Raw genomic sequence first — 15000 nt, 5'->3', positions numbered from 1 at the left:
GTGGGATGTGATGAGGTTATATGGAGTTGGTGGAAGGTTGTTGCAAGCAGTGAAAAGTTTATACAAAGGTAGTAAAGCATGTGTTAGAATAGGAAATGAAGTGAGTGATTGGTTTCCGGTGAGAGTGGGGCTGAGACAGGGATGTGTGATGTCGCCGTGGTTGTTTAACTTGTATGTTGATGGAGTGGTGAGAGAGGTGAATGCTCGAGTGCTTGGACGAGGATTAAAACTGGTAGGCGAGAATGACCATGAATGGGAGGTAAATCAGTTGTTGTTTGCGGATGATACTGTACTGGTAGCAGACACAGAAGAGAAGCTTGACCGACTAGTGACAGAATTTGGAAGGGTGTGTGAGAGAAGGAAGTTGAGAGTTAATGTGGGTAAGAGTAAGGTTATGAGATGTACGAGAAGGGAAGGTGGTGCAAGGTTGAATGTCATGTTGAATGGAGAGTTACTTGAGGAGGTGGATCAGTTTAAGTACTTGGGGTCTATTGTTGCAGCAAATGGTGGAGTGGAAGCAGATGTACGTCAGAGAGTGAATGAAGGTTGCAAAGTGTTGGGGGCAGTTAAGGGAGTAGTAAAAAATAGAGGGTTGGGCATGAATGTAAAGAGAGTTCTATATGAGAAAGTGATTGTACCAACTGTGATGTATGGATCGGAGTCTTGGGGAATGAAAGTGATGGAGAGACAGAAATTGAATGTGTTTGAGATGAAGTGTCTGAGGAGTATGGCTGGTGTATCTCGAGTAGATAGGGTTAGGAACGAAGTGGTGAGGGAGAGAACGGGTGTAAGAAATGAGTTAGCGGCTAGAGTGGATATGAATGTGTTGAGGTGGTTTGACCATGTTGAGAGAATGGAAAATGGTTGTCTGCTAAAGAAGGTGATGAATGCAAGAGTTGATGGGAGAAGTACAAGAGGAAGGCCAAGGTTTGGGTGGATGGATGGTGTGAAGAAAGCTCTGGGTGATAAGAGGATAGATGTGAGAGAGGCAAGAGAGCGTGCTAGAAATAGGAATGAATGGCGAGCGATTGTGACGCAGTTCCAGTAGGCCCTGCTGCTTCCTCCGGGGCCTTAGATGACCGCGGAGGTAGCAGCAGTAGGGGAGTCAGCATTATGAAGCTTCATTTGTGGTGGAAATGTGGGAGGTTGGGCTGTGGCACCCTAGCAGTACCAGCTGAACTCGGTTGGGTCCCTGATTAGGCTGAAGGAACATAGAGAGTAGAGGTCCCCTTTTTGTTTTGTTTCATTGTTGGTGTCGGCTACCCCCCAAAATTGGGGGAAGTGCCTTGGTATATAGATATATATATATATATATATATATATGAAGAGTATAGAGAGTAGCCTCCTGTGCAATAAGCATAGTTTACTGATGCCAAAGAAGTTTTTTCCGGGAGCAAGTTCGGCTATTTTTACTGTAGTTTCTTCTGAGGCCCATAATCATCAGCAGTTACTAGTCCACTGCAGAACAAAGGCCGCAGACATGTCCTTCCACTTCTTTTACAGTATGTATGTATGTATGCATGTACAGTGAACCCTTGTTTATCGCGGTAGATAGGTTCCAAACCCGGCCGCGATAGCTGAAAATCCGCGAAGTAGGGACACCATATTTACATATTTATTTAACATGTATATTCAGACTTTTAAAACCTTCCCTTGTACGTAGTACTGTTAACAAACTACCCTTTAATGTACAGAACACTTAATGCATGTACTACAGTACCCTAAACTAAAACAGGCACAAATATTAAAGGCGATTTTATATCATGCGTTTCCTAAACACGCCAAAAAGCACGATAAAAAATGACAACCAATGTTTTGTTTACGTTTATCTCTGATCATAATGAAGAAACAGATGCATTTACACATCTGTGTATAGTTTAGTTTTTGCATCGACAGCAATCTTACCAAGTATTGATTATATGTTGATTTTGTTATTACCAATGTTTTACTTAATTTTTCTTAGGACTTACAAATAAATGAAATGAATGCCATTTATATAATGTTTTTCTTTATGACGCCGCCTGAAACGGAAACCTTCCATCGTAATAAACAAACGAAGGCATTAAACGCACATGATGAAAGTGATAAATAATGATATTAAAAGCTTTTAGTAAATATGTTATTACAAATATTATTTACCGTATCTATATAAAATCCTACATACGTAGCAAAGCAGGAAAACAATTTTTTTTCTTTTTTTTTTTTGGCGTTTAATCAACAATAACAAACTGCCGCTAATGAATGAATGATAATTTACGATAATTCTAAACTGTTACTAAAGATGATTCTCCATTCCATATCCAAAATACTTTTCCTAACTTCAGTTATAAGTCAAGTTGTACCCCCCTCAATTATGAAACCATCTAAAAAAAAAAAGTAAGAGATGAAGCAAGTACTAGGCTGATTTTTAAAGTTGTCGAACAATTAAGTTACCGCTATAACGTTCGATGTGACATAGTGCGAGATTGGAGAAAGTAAGGAAAATTGAATCATGATTGATTTTCAATATAAATGAAACTTTGTGAAGCAACAAAGATTTCATTTGTTAGTGAGATAGAGGTAAGGAATGGGAGCTAGTGAAAAGTAGCCCACAGAGAGAGAGAGAGAGAGAGAGAGAGAGAGAGAGAGAGAAAGAAAAAAAGAGAGAGAGAGAGAGAGAGAGTTGTTTTAAATGTAATAAACAAAAAAATATGGTAGGTTATAACACATTGGTGCATATGTAATATCAACTGTATAGATGGTTTGAATAAGTTAAGAAATGGTATAAACAATACTTCGTACGCGCATATTCTTGAGACCGGCACCTAGACGTCAGCTGATCTGATCACAGCCAAAAGTAAAACAAAAAGAAGTCAACAATACTCGATTTTTAAAACACACCCGAACTTTAAAAACAAAAGTACACGCTTTCTTAATGTGCAATTAACTATTTAAAGAGTAGCAATTTTCTAGAATAAAATGATGTTTCCCCCAAAAATAGTGGTTTGCTGATGAAATCGGTTGCCATATTTAATGAAAAAAGTCCGCGAAGTCGTGAATCCGAGATGGTCGAACCGCGAAGTAGCGAGGGCTCACTGTATGTTTATATATATACAGTAGACCCCGGGGGTATGGCGTCCCTAGCTTACGTTTTTTTCACGTTATGGTGTGGAATACTATGTTTTTTTCGTCCCCTCGTTACGACATTTTTCCCCACCTTACGGCATCGAATTCCAAAACTCAAACTTGGCGGTTTTTACGCGTACGACTGTGCGAGTCACTAGCCTACCACCACGCTCATACGTCACTGCATACGTCACTAAGAAGCTGGTCTGCTATTGGTCGGGGTCACAGCGTCACTAAGATGCCGATACGCTATTGGCCGAAATCCCTCCCACAATGCCTGAGAGAGATGCTGCCTCTCTCTCTCTCTTTGTTATATGCGCGCTCAGTTCAGAATCTCGTGTGTGTTTTGTAAAGACTTGATCTCGTGTGAGTGCTTGCGATATATTTTTTGTGCATTTTAGTGCTTAATTCGAACTTTAATTCGTTAGCCATGGGTCCCAAGATTGCTAGTTATGTTAAAGGGAGTAGTAAGAAGATGATTACTATGGAAATGAAGCTGGAGATAATAAAGAAATAAGAAGAAGGCTTGCTCATCGTTACCCTCGCTAGTATGTATGGCCGTAACCAGTCTACGATTGGTACAATTATCAAGAACAAGGAAGCCATTAAAGCAAGTAAGTCTTCTAAAGGCATGACTCCTTGCCAGTGGAAGGACCTCAATCAACGAAGAGATGGAGAGACTCCTTCTACTATGGATTAAAAAGAAGAAAATCGCTGGTGATACACTCACGCAATCAGTAATTTCTCTTAAGGCGAGCGCCATCTTCGCCGATCTCGTGGAAGCCCAGAGAGACGGCGGAGACGAAGGAACGTCGCAGCAAGCCCCCCAAGAGTTCAAGGCTTCTCATGGGTGGTTAGATTGTTTTAGGAAGAGGACTGGTATTCACTGTTGTCAGGCATGGAGAGGCGGCCAGTTCTGACAAGAAAGCAGCAAAAGAATTCCTCAAGAAGTTTGAGAAAGTAATTTCCAGAGAAGGCTACATTCCTCAGCAAGTGTTTAACTGTGATGAAACCGGCCTTTTCTGGAATAAAATGCCCCGCCGTACATATATCACAGCTGAAGAAAAGAAACTTCCTGGCCATAAACCGATGAAGGACAGACTTACGCTCGCATTTTGTGCAAATGCCAGTGGGGACTTAAAAATTAAGCCCCTACTGGTATACCACTCAGAGAATCCTCGTGCCTTCAAGTCACAAGATATCACGAAGGAGAGCTTTCAGTGTTTTTGAAGTCTAATGCCAAAGGTCTGGGTCACGAGGACCATATTTATTGAGTGGATAAACGTCTGCTGCGGTCCTGCTGTCAAGAACTTTTTAGAAGAGAACAATCTTCCTCTCAAATGTGTCCTGGTACTGGACAATGCCCCTGCTCACCCTCCTGGCCTCGAGGACATCATTCATCCTGATTTCTTCATCAAGGTTCTCTGTCTGCCACCAAACACCACCCTCTCCTCCAGCCTATGGACCAGCAAGTGATTGCCAATTTTAAGAAGCTTTACACGAAGCATCTGTTCAAAAGATGCTTCAAAGTGACGAAAGCACTCAACTCACCCTCCGTGAATTTGGAAGGGGCATTTTGACATTGTTCAATGCCTGAAGATTATCGACAAAGCTTGGAATGAGGTTTAACGGCGCACCTTGAAACTCCTCATGGAAGAAACTGTGGCCAGCTGTTGTGGCAGAACGAGACTTCGAAGGGTTTCGATCCCTCAACCGAAGACAAGGCCGTTGATGATCCTGCCCCTGAGGGTGATGTTGAGGAAAATAATTTCAATCGGGAGGTCCGTGGGGCTTGTTGTCGATGAGGCTGACGTCCATAACTTATCGAGGAGCACAGAGAGGAGCTTACAACTGAAGACTTGAAGAGTTGGAGGCAATGCAGTTGACCATCATTCAAGAAGAGCACAGCTCTAATGGTGGCAAGGACAGGGGGGATACTGAAGAAACGACATCGGCAGGAATAAGGGAAGCTATCGGTTGGTATGAAAACCTTACGAGTTTCATTGAAAAAAAAAACACCCAGAAAAACTTCACACAGGTCGTCTTATGGAAAGTGTTAATGACAAGTGTATGAGTCATTTTAGAAATATGTTGAGGAATCGTCAGGCTTCTTTGGATAGATATTTCTCCAAAAGAGAAGTGTCAGAAAGCAAAGATGATAGTAGTGATTCTATTAAAAAAGCTAAAAAAAAGAGTAATATTTCAAGTTCTAAAAAAAAAAATCATAAAAAAAAATTCAAGACAAAATAATAAAAAAAAAAAAATAATTTTTAATTTTAAGTGTTTTAATAGTAAGAATAAATTTATTATTAGGTGTATACGTTTTTATATCTACTGTCTCCTCCCCCCTCTGCCTCCACCCACTACCAGCTCAAGTCACGTCACTCCAAAGTAAATAAAATTTAATTTTTCCTTTACAGTACAGTATATAATATTTATTTATCCTGTAATGTTATTTAATTATATACTGTACAGTACATGTATATTCTATATAAGTATACTGTAGTACAGTGCTTACTATACTATTTTGTTACGTACTAATTTTCAATGTTTTTACCTGGGGTTTTGCTCGCATTAGCTATTCTATTGCCCGCCATACGACATTTTCACCATACGAAACCAACTCCGGAACGGATTAATGTCGTATGGCGGGGGCCTACTGTACTGTATGTATATATATATATATATATATAGGCTATATATATATATATATATATAAAATGTGTATATATATATATATATAATGTGTATACAGTGATACCTCGGTAGTCGAACGACTCTATACTCGAACAATTCGGAGTTCGACCAAAATTTTCGAGAAATTTTTGCTGCGGTGCTCGACCAAAAATTCGGTACTCGACCAGCCGAACACGTGACGACCGCATGGGCTTTGTGATGATCGCGCCATCTCGGCCACTCTCGCTTGTTCGGGGAAGCATCAGTTCTCTCGAGAGCGTCACTCAGACAACGCGCGATCAGCATTCGTTGTGATTTAGTGATTTTCAGTGCTTTTAATTGCTTTTTTAGCTTTCATAATGAGTCCCAAGAAAGTAATGAGTGTTAAGGGGAAGGAGAAGAGGAAAACAGTGCGAACAACGATCGAGTTGAAGAAGGAAATTATAGCGAAATATGAGAATGGTGTACGAGTGTCCGATTTAGCGGTAGAATACGGAATGGCGAAGTCGACCATTTCTACGTTTTTAAAGCATAAAGAAATGATTAAGAAGGCGAATGTTGCAACGGGAGTTACGGCGGTAACTAAGCAAAGGCCACAAGTGATTGAGGAGATGGAAAAGTTGCTTTTAATATTTATTAAAGAAAAACAGTTGGCCGGGGAAAGTGTTAGTGAAGCGTTCATTTGTGAAAAAGCGTTGCATATCTATGAAGAATTAGTGAAGAAAAGTCCGAGTACCAGTGAAAGTGATTCATTTACATTTAAAGCGAGCAGGGGTTGGTTTGAAAAGTTTCGTAATAGAACAGGTATTCATCGTGTTACTAGGCATGGGGAGGCAGCTAGTTCGGATCAAATTGCAGCCGATAAATACGTGGGGGAATTCGATCGGTACATAAATGAACAAAATTTGATCGCACAACAAGTCTTTAATTGTGATGAGACTGGGTTATTTTGGAAGAAAATGCCAGCCAATACGTAAATTACCAAGGACGAGACGAAGATGCCAGGTCACAAGCCAATGAAAGATAGGCTAACATTGTTGCTGTGTGCAAATGCAAGTGGCGATTGCAAGATCAAACCCTTGTTAGTGTACCACTCGGACAACCCCGGGTGTTCAAACGAAATAATATTTGTAAAAGTGCACTACCAGTTATGTGGCGCTCGAACACTAAATCTTGGGTCACAAGACAATTCTTTACTGAGTGGATAAACGAAGTGTTTGCCCCCCAGGTTAAGGCTTACCTCATTGAAAAGAGCTTGCCAATGAAATGTCTTCTGGTTATGGACAATGCTCCTGCACATCCTCCAGGTCTCGAGGATGACTTGAAAGAAGAATACAGCTTTATCAAAATCAAATTCTTGCCCCCCAATACTACTCCCATACTCCAGCCCATGGACCAACAGGTCATTTCAAACTTCAAAAAACTCTATACCAAGGCCCTTTTCAGAAAGTGTTTTGAAGTGACCAGTGACACGAAGTTGACCCTAAAGGAATTCTGGAAGGAACACTTCAGCATCCTCAACTCTGTTAACATGATTGACCAAGCTTGGCGAGGTGTGACCTATAGGACATTGAACTCTGCCTGGCGTAAGCTGTGGCCATCATGTGTCACAGAGAGGGAGTTTGAAGGTTTCCAACCAGAGGCGGGTCCAAGCACTGCTACCCCTGTAATTTCTGATGACACTGATGTCGTTGAGGAAATTGTTGTCATGGGCAGGAGTTTGGGGCTTGAGGTCGACAAGGATGATATTGATGAGCTTGTAGAAAGCCATTCTACCGAGTTGACTGTGGAGGAATTGTTGCACCTGCAACAACAACAGCAGCAGGATCTGATTGTGGAGCAGGAATCTTCAGAAGAGGATGAGGTAAGGGGAGGATGTTCCAAGTTCTCTCATCAATGAAATTTGTTCCAAGTGGGCAGATGTGCAGGCTTTTGCTGAAAAATACCACCCAGAAATTGCAGTAGCAAACCGGGCAGTGCATATGTTTAATGATAGTGTCATGTATCATTTTCGAAGAATACTGCAGAGGAGGAAGAAACAATTAACAATAGACCAGTTTTTCACAAAAGAAAAGAAAGCTGCTACATCAAAGCCTGTTTCTCCTCCAAAGAAGAGACAAAGAAGAGAAGAAACCCCTGAAATAGATCTGCCCACCCTTTCATTGGAGAGAGAAACAACTCCTGAAGGAGAACTACCCCGCCACATCATGGAAGGGGACTCTCCTTCCAAGCAGTAACCTCCCCCTTCCATCCTCTCCACATCCATCCCTGTATGCCATCGAACCGCTGCTCAAAGGTATGTTCACTACAGTACAGAAAATGGTTTAAAATTGTTTTATTTTAGTACAGTAAATGGTTTAAAATTGTTTTATAGGATTTTCTGACCAATTTCATACACATTTAGATAATTATTGTTGTTTAGGTACACGTTTTATTAATATTTTGGGCCTGTTCGAGTGCTTGGGAACGGAATAGAATATATACCATTATTTCTTATGGGGAAAAAAAATTCGGTACTCGAACAAATCGGAGGTCGAACACGGATCTCGAACGGATTATGGTCGAGTACCGAGGTATCACTGTATATATATATATATATATATATATATAATATATATATATACAGTATATATACACACACACACACACATATATATATATATATATATATGTATGTGTGTGTTTTTTGTGTGCGTGTTTCAAAATCAAGCTATTTCGTCTAATATCAGGTAATTCTCGAAAAGATTAATGTGAATATCTACCACAGTCATGCCTTAATGAATGATTTTGTGGATGAGCCTCTTGTTCAGTTGAACATCAACAACATTAGGCACCTCATGCATTAACGCAGAAGGCTCACCAACAATTAAATTCACCTATTTTGCATGCGTTAGGGTGTCCCTACATATCACCCACATATCTTTTAAAATTGTCCTGTACTCCTATTTTGTGGCTCTTCTGAAGCACCTCTGAATTATTCACTACTTTCTTTAACTGTGTTATCATCTATTCTTTCCACATGACCGAACCACCCTAAAATAATTTTGAGTGATCCATTTGCCAATGGTGGGCTTTTTACCACTTTTGTCTGTCTCCACATTTCTCTCTTTACCAAGTCTCCTTGAAAAAAAAAATCACCTTAACATCTTTAACCTTTGCAGATTCATATGTATTTAGCACCGATTCTTCACTTCCATAAAGGATAAATAGCTTAACAGTCATATGAAAACAAAAGTCATATTAGTCTTTTGCACACATCCTGCTACCTTTCTTGTCTCTCCTATTCGTTTACAAATCAACCATTTCCATTCTTCCATCCGTACTATTATTCATTACTCAGTCTTCTTAGTTTCTATTTACTCTCATTACCTTATCTTTGTTCACCTTTACTTTGTGATTTTTGTAGACGCCTCCAAACTCTTATTATCTTCTGCAGTTTTTCATAGCTTTCCTCAATCAGAAGATTATCACCCGCAAATATCAGCCATTCCATGTTCTATTCTTAACTCATTTTCTTATATCAGAACTTTGCACCCAAATGCATTCCTTTCTCTTGCTTATAGCATTACTCCACCCCCAAAAAAGTTAAACAGCTTTGAAGACATTACATACACTTGTTTCAGCCTCTTTCACTCCCTCTGCTGCCTACTTATTCTAATACATAATTTTGTTCCATCATAAAAGCCTTTTATCATTCTCATCAACTTCTCTTTTAGACCCTAAGTTTTCAAAACATTCCACATTGCTTCTACCAAGTAATGCATATGCCTTGTCCAGGACAAGTTAGTGTAAGTATGAGGTTACATTCATATAAACTTTTCATCCCCTAGCGGTCATTTTGTGTCACCTGTCTTCCTTTGTAATTAAAAACCTACCATACCTGGGATACCTTGTAAAGTTTTCTCATTGAAATTCATACTTTCACTTTCATAATCTTTACATCTATATGACAGAGCAATTATTCCTGCCAATCATTTCCTTTTACAAGACAGGGGAAATGCGAGTGAACAGATACAGTACTCTTCACTTAATGTCAATGCCTCTAAAAACTCTCTCTCTCTCTCTCTCTCTCTCTCTCTCTCTCTCTCTCTCTCTCTCTCTCTCTCTCTCTCTCTCTCTCTCTCTCTCTCTCTCTCTCACCAGTGTTGATCTATCATATGAAATTGTTATTGTTGATGTTATACATATTCTTTTATTGCATTTAGTTATACAGGTGGATTTATACGTATGTATTATTATTATTATTATTATTATTATTATTATTATTATTATTACTAGCCAAGCTACAACCCTAGTTGGAAAAGCAAGATACTATAAGCCCAAGGGCTCCAATAAGGAAAAATAGCCCAGTGAGGAAAGGAAATAAGGAAAAAAATAATTGATGAGATCAAGTTAACAATAAATTATTCTAAAACAGTAAAAACGTCAAAACAGATAAGTCCTATATAAACTATTAACAACGTCAAAAACAGATATGTCATATATAAACTATAAAAAGGCTCATGTCAGCCTGGTCAACATGAAAACATTTGCTCCAACTTTGAACCTTTGATATCTACTGATTCAACTACCCGATTAGGAAGATCATTCCACAACTTGGTAACAGCTGGAATAAGACTTCTAGAATACTGTGTAGTATTGAGCCTCATGATGGATTAGGCCTGGCTATTAGAATTAACTGCCTGCCTAGTATTACGAACAGGACAGAATTGTCCAGGGAGATCTGAATGTAAACGATGGGTATGCAACATGCATAATGAACTAATTGAACGACAGTGCCAAAGATTAATATCTAGATCAGGAATAAGAAATTTGATAGACTAAGTTTCTGTCCAACAAATTAAGATGAGAATCAGCAGCTGAACACCAGACAGGAGAACAATACTCAAAACAAGGTAGAATAAAAGAATTAAAACACGTCTTCAGAATAGATTGATCACCGAAAATCTTAAAAGACTTTCTCAATAAGCCAATTTTTTGTGCAATTGAAGAAGACACAGACCTAATGTGTTTCTCAAAAGTAAATTTTCTGTCGAGAATCACACCTAAAATTTTAAAAGAGTCATATAAATTTAAAGAAACATTATCAATACTGAGATCCGGATGTTGAGGAGCCACCGTCCTTGACCTACTTACAATCATACTTTGAGTTTTGTTAGGATTCAACTTCATACCCCATAATTTGTACCATGCACTAATTTTAGCTAAATCTCTTTTAAGGGATTCACCAACCCCAGATCTGCATTCAGGGGATGGAATTGATGCAAAGAGAGTAATATCATCTGCATATGCAACAAGCTTGTTTTCTAGGCCAAACCACATGTCATGTGTATATAGTATGAAAAGTAATGGGCCAAGAACACTACCCTGTGGAACACCAGATATCACATTCCTATAGTCACTATGGTGCCCATCAACAACCACTCTTTGAGATCTATTACTTAGAAAATCAATAATAATGCTAAGAAACGACCCACCCACTCCCAACTGTTTGAATTTGAAAATAAGGGCCTCATGATTAACCCGGTCAAAGGCAGCACTAAAATCAAGGCCAATCATACGAACTTCCTGGCCACAACATTTTGTCGAAAACCATGTCATTACCCTCCTGGGTGGTGGTACCAGGAGTAGACAGCCTACAGTATTAATGGCCCTCATACAAGAGAGGACCTGCTAAAAGGTGTGCTCAGACTCGCGTCTCTCTTGCTCAAGTGGAAGCTGGACTAGCTGCCTTTGGAAGATTCTTATCATTGGTATCCAAAGGGTCGTCCATCTTCAGGCTCACGTCCAGAACTTGGTGTAGGTCAGGGTCGTCAACAGTGTCACTTGAGGGACCCGCCCCAGGGGACCTTCTCTGTGCCTCAGCCATAGAGCTTCCCTTGCCGCATCGTTCCTGGGTTTCGTCTTTGGCGTCTTTCGACTCCCTAAGCACAGGACGTTCCTCCGCAGTCTTAGGAGGGGGAACTTGCGAGGTTTTCGAGACACCAGCAGATGAAGCTTTGGCAAAGGGGGGCTGAAGGCTCTTCCCCTGGAGGAGGTAAGGAAATTGGATGCTGGTCCGGAGGCACTAACTCAATATCTTGAGGATTGAAGGGATGGACAGTTATATCCCTGGGAGAGCCTATGTCCCTACGTGTCATAGAGTGGATGATGTCGGCGTGAGGTGGTGTTACGCCTCTCATCCTTCACTTCTGCCTCTTGGTCATGGTTTCCCTCGTCTTAACTGGGGGTAAAGGGCAGGTTGGCCATGTAAGAGTGAGAAGAATGAAGACCCTTGGCACGCAATAAAGATGATGATCTGCGTGCCTTGTCCGACGTTGATCTCCTTTTAGGGTCTAGACTCCCAACGGATGAACTTGACAAGGATTCCAAAGGAATCCTAGGGGTCGCTCTAACTGGGGCAGTTGGAGGTTGTGGCGGTGGAGGAGCCACACCCAGAGACTTCTGCAGGGTGGAGAGAAAAGTGCGCACCCATGCAGGAAGCTCAGAACCTTTAAGTAAGCCATGGGCTTCCCTTGAAGATCCAGGAGGAGAACGTCCCCTGGGGGGATCTCTAGAAGGAGCCTTAGTCGACGCAGGGGAGAGTCTTTGTGGCAGAGGAACTCGTTCCTTGGATGGACAAGAAGGACGATCCGGACTAATAGGAACATCCGCGAACCTATTAAGAGTCTCCTTGATACTCTGGAAAGGGTATCGGCCTGCCGCTGGAGGTGGTAGAAGCCGGAGGTGGAAGTGTTCGTACCGCACTTGCTCGCGGTTCCGACACATCTGCTCGTGAATTATTCGCAGAAATAGCTGATTTGCTTGCAAAATCGTGAGATTCGCATGCAAAATCCAGAGTTTCGCATATCAATGGGCACGATTTTTGCATGTCAACGGGTGCAATTCACGAGCAGAAGTGATCGCAACAAGAGCTCTAGGAGCCTTACTAGAAGAGGAAGGTCTTACGCCTTCCTGCTGCCGCAAAGAAGTACCTACATCCGACAAAGTCGCCAGAGAGGGCCTCTGAGTAGGGACAACCCTGAGCGTTGGAGGATACATAACATCGGGACTCGTTTTCAAGTGCCGCATAGGTGAACGCTTTGCTAATACTCCCCAGGCGGTAAATGGCACTGGAGCCTTAGCCGGACGCCTGTCTGAGAGATGGTCAGTCAGTCTCATGATCAGGTTCGGGCCGAGGTCATTTAGGTGAAGGTTGGGTTGAGGGGCTACGCGCGAATGGGCTTCGCGAACCCTTACCTCTACCTCTAGACGAGGAACGTCTAGTCCTTGATCGTGAACGAGCTGTTTGTAAATGGGAGTATCTAGCTTTCGTTCGAGAATGGCGTGAGCGTCGCAAATGCTAGCTCGTGAACAGGAGTGTCGTCCTCGCAAGCGCAAGCGTCATCCTGGTGATCTAGATCGTTGAGATCTAGAACACGAGCGTCTAGACCTAGGTCTAGACTGGGATGCTCGTGAAGAGGACCGTCGCTGAGGAGAGTGTTGATTGTGAGTGTAAAACTCTAGTGCATGAACGCCTTCCAGAAGAAGAGCATTTGGATCATGATGACCTACAATCCATTTGATCTTCCAATTGTCACGAATGGCGATCAGGGGAAGTGTCAAGAAGGGCCAGGCAATGACGAGGCTTGTCCTTTGGGCTGCTAGTGACAGGAGCGCTGGTCCCATGAAGATCATCACCTGCAACTGATGAGTTCCTGTTGAGAGAAACAGAAGGTTGGAGGTTACAGGATGACGAGGTCCCAGGATGGCGAGCAGGGTCATCGTCAGCAGGAGGCTGTTGGAGGGGCGAACGCCAGCGATCACCTTGTCCGGGCGTGGAAGGTCCGGAAGAAGGCGACAGATGGACTTCGCACAACTCCAGAGAGGGGAGATGTTGAAGGCTCTAGAGACGGGCCCTTCCTAGCACCGCGCTGAAGGAGATGCATAAGTTCTTCGTTCGAAGGGGGTCCCGAAATCCCTAAGGTTGGCCACACCTGCAGTGCATCTGAAAAGGAGAATGGCTCCCCGGCAGCTGGAGGTACACAGTTGCTCCTCTAGGGGAAGCAACAACCACCCTAGTACTCCGGGGTTGGCAAAGATTTAGTTGGTGTGCGCTCCTACTTGATCGCCCCTCGGAAGGGCGCGAGTGAGAAACTTTTGAAAGAGATTTGGGGGGGACGAGAAGAAGAACGCTCTTTCCTTGTCTCTGAAGGAGAAAGATCATGCTTGGCCTCCTTCTTCTTGCGCCATTCAAATCTCTCTCATTGGGAGGCAGGCCACTCCTTACTCTCTGCATGAAGGACACAGAGAGTGAGGGTCGGTCTTCAACGATGATATGAAGTTATTGCAAGCGGCACCCTCGCGCCCTGGACAGGTTCGCATGAAGGCGATCGTAAGAGAACATGCACACCTGAAAAGAAAAAGATAAAAACGTCCAATGACAGTCTAGAAGAGAGAGTACATGTCCGATCTCTAGCGAGCAGAAAGAAAGTGCCTCAGAGCTGTGAGAGTACAGTATATGTAGAGGTGGCTGGGTACCAGCCAGCCTACCCACTCAAGCGATTAGGCAGGGTTGCCACCTCCCACTTCAAGTCTAATGGCTACCTTCCAGCTTCACCGAAAGTAATCAAAATGAATAACGGAAGGTTTGTTAGTATGGGAACGACTTGAACTGTGAAGATTGCAGTTATTAAGGAATATATAATGCACTGTATAAAGAAATTATTAAAGAAAAACCGATATTATACTGAATGTTATTGATTATATCTAGTAAAATAATGGGGCTGCAGCTCCACTGTTCCTATACACAAGTCACAACTGTGTACTAGCATCCTGACAAAATAGAATTTATGTGTATGATAAGGCCCTTATGAGTAATTGTAATGAGAGGACCTGACTTACAGCTATGATATCAATGTTGACACTCGTACCAATCATAAGGTCCTGTGCCAAACAGATAAATTTTTAGATTATAAAATTACCATTAAATATTTCACAAATAGAAAAAAAAAAATATGGATACATAATGCCTTGTATACTGTATATAATAAAAATTATATTTTTCAAAGAACATTGAAACATTGTTTCTTTAGTTGTAAAAAGTGTTTGGGGGAAAATAGTTTTACTCACTATGAAACAAACATGCCATATATCTGACCACTAACTAGTATACACAAGAACATCAGTTTATCCAAAATCTTGACATAAATATTCTATTCAAAGCACCAAATGTTTCAG

General features: G+C 41.6%; 1 protein-coding gene across 1 annotated transcript in view; it reads left to right on the top strand.

The window, feature by feature from the left end:
* The window catches only part of LOC137648697 (venom carboxylesterase-6-like), a 105518-nt gene that overhangs the window by 14824 nt on the left and 75694 nt on the right, over positions 1–15000 (top strand). The window lies entirely within an intron of this gene.

Source organism: Palaemon carinicauda, chromosome 10, assembly GCF_036898095.1.
Source record: "Palaemon carinicauda isolate YSFRI2023 chromosome 10, ASM3689809v2, whole genome shotgun sequence".
NCBI classification, from domain to species: Eukaryota; Metazoa; Arthropoda; class Malacostraca; order Decapoda; family Palaemonidae; genus Palaemon; species Palaemon carinicauda.
Note: the sequence above shows the minus strand (reverse complement) of the source record. Positions and strands in the feature narration are given on the sequence as shown.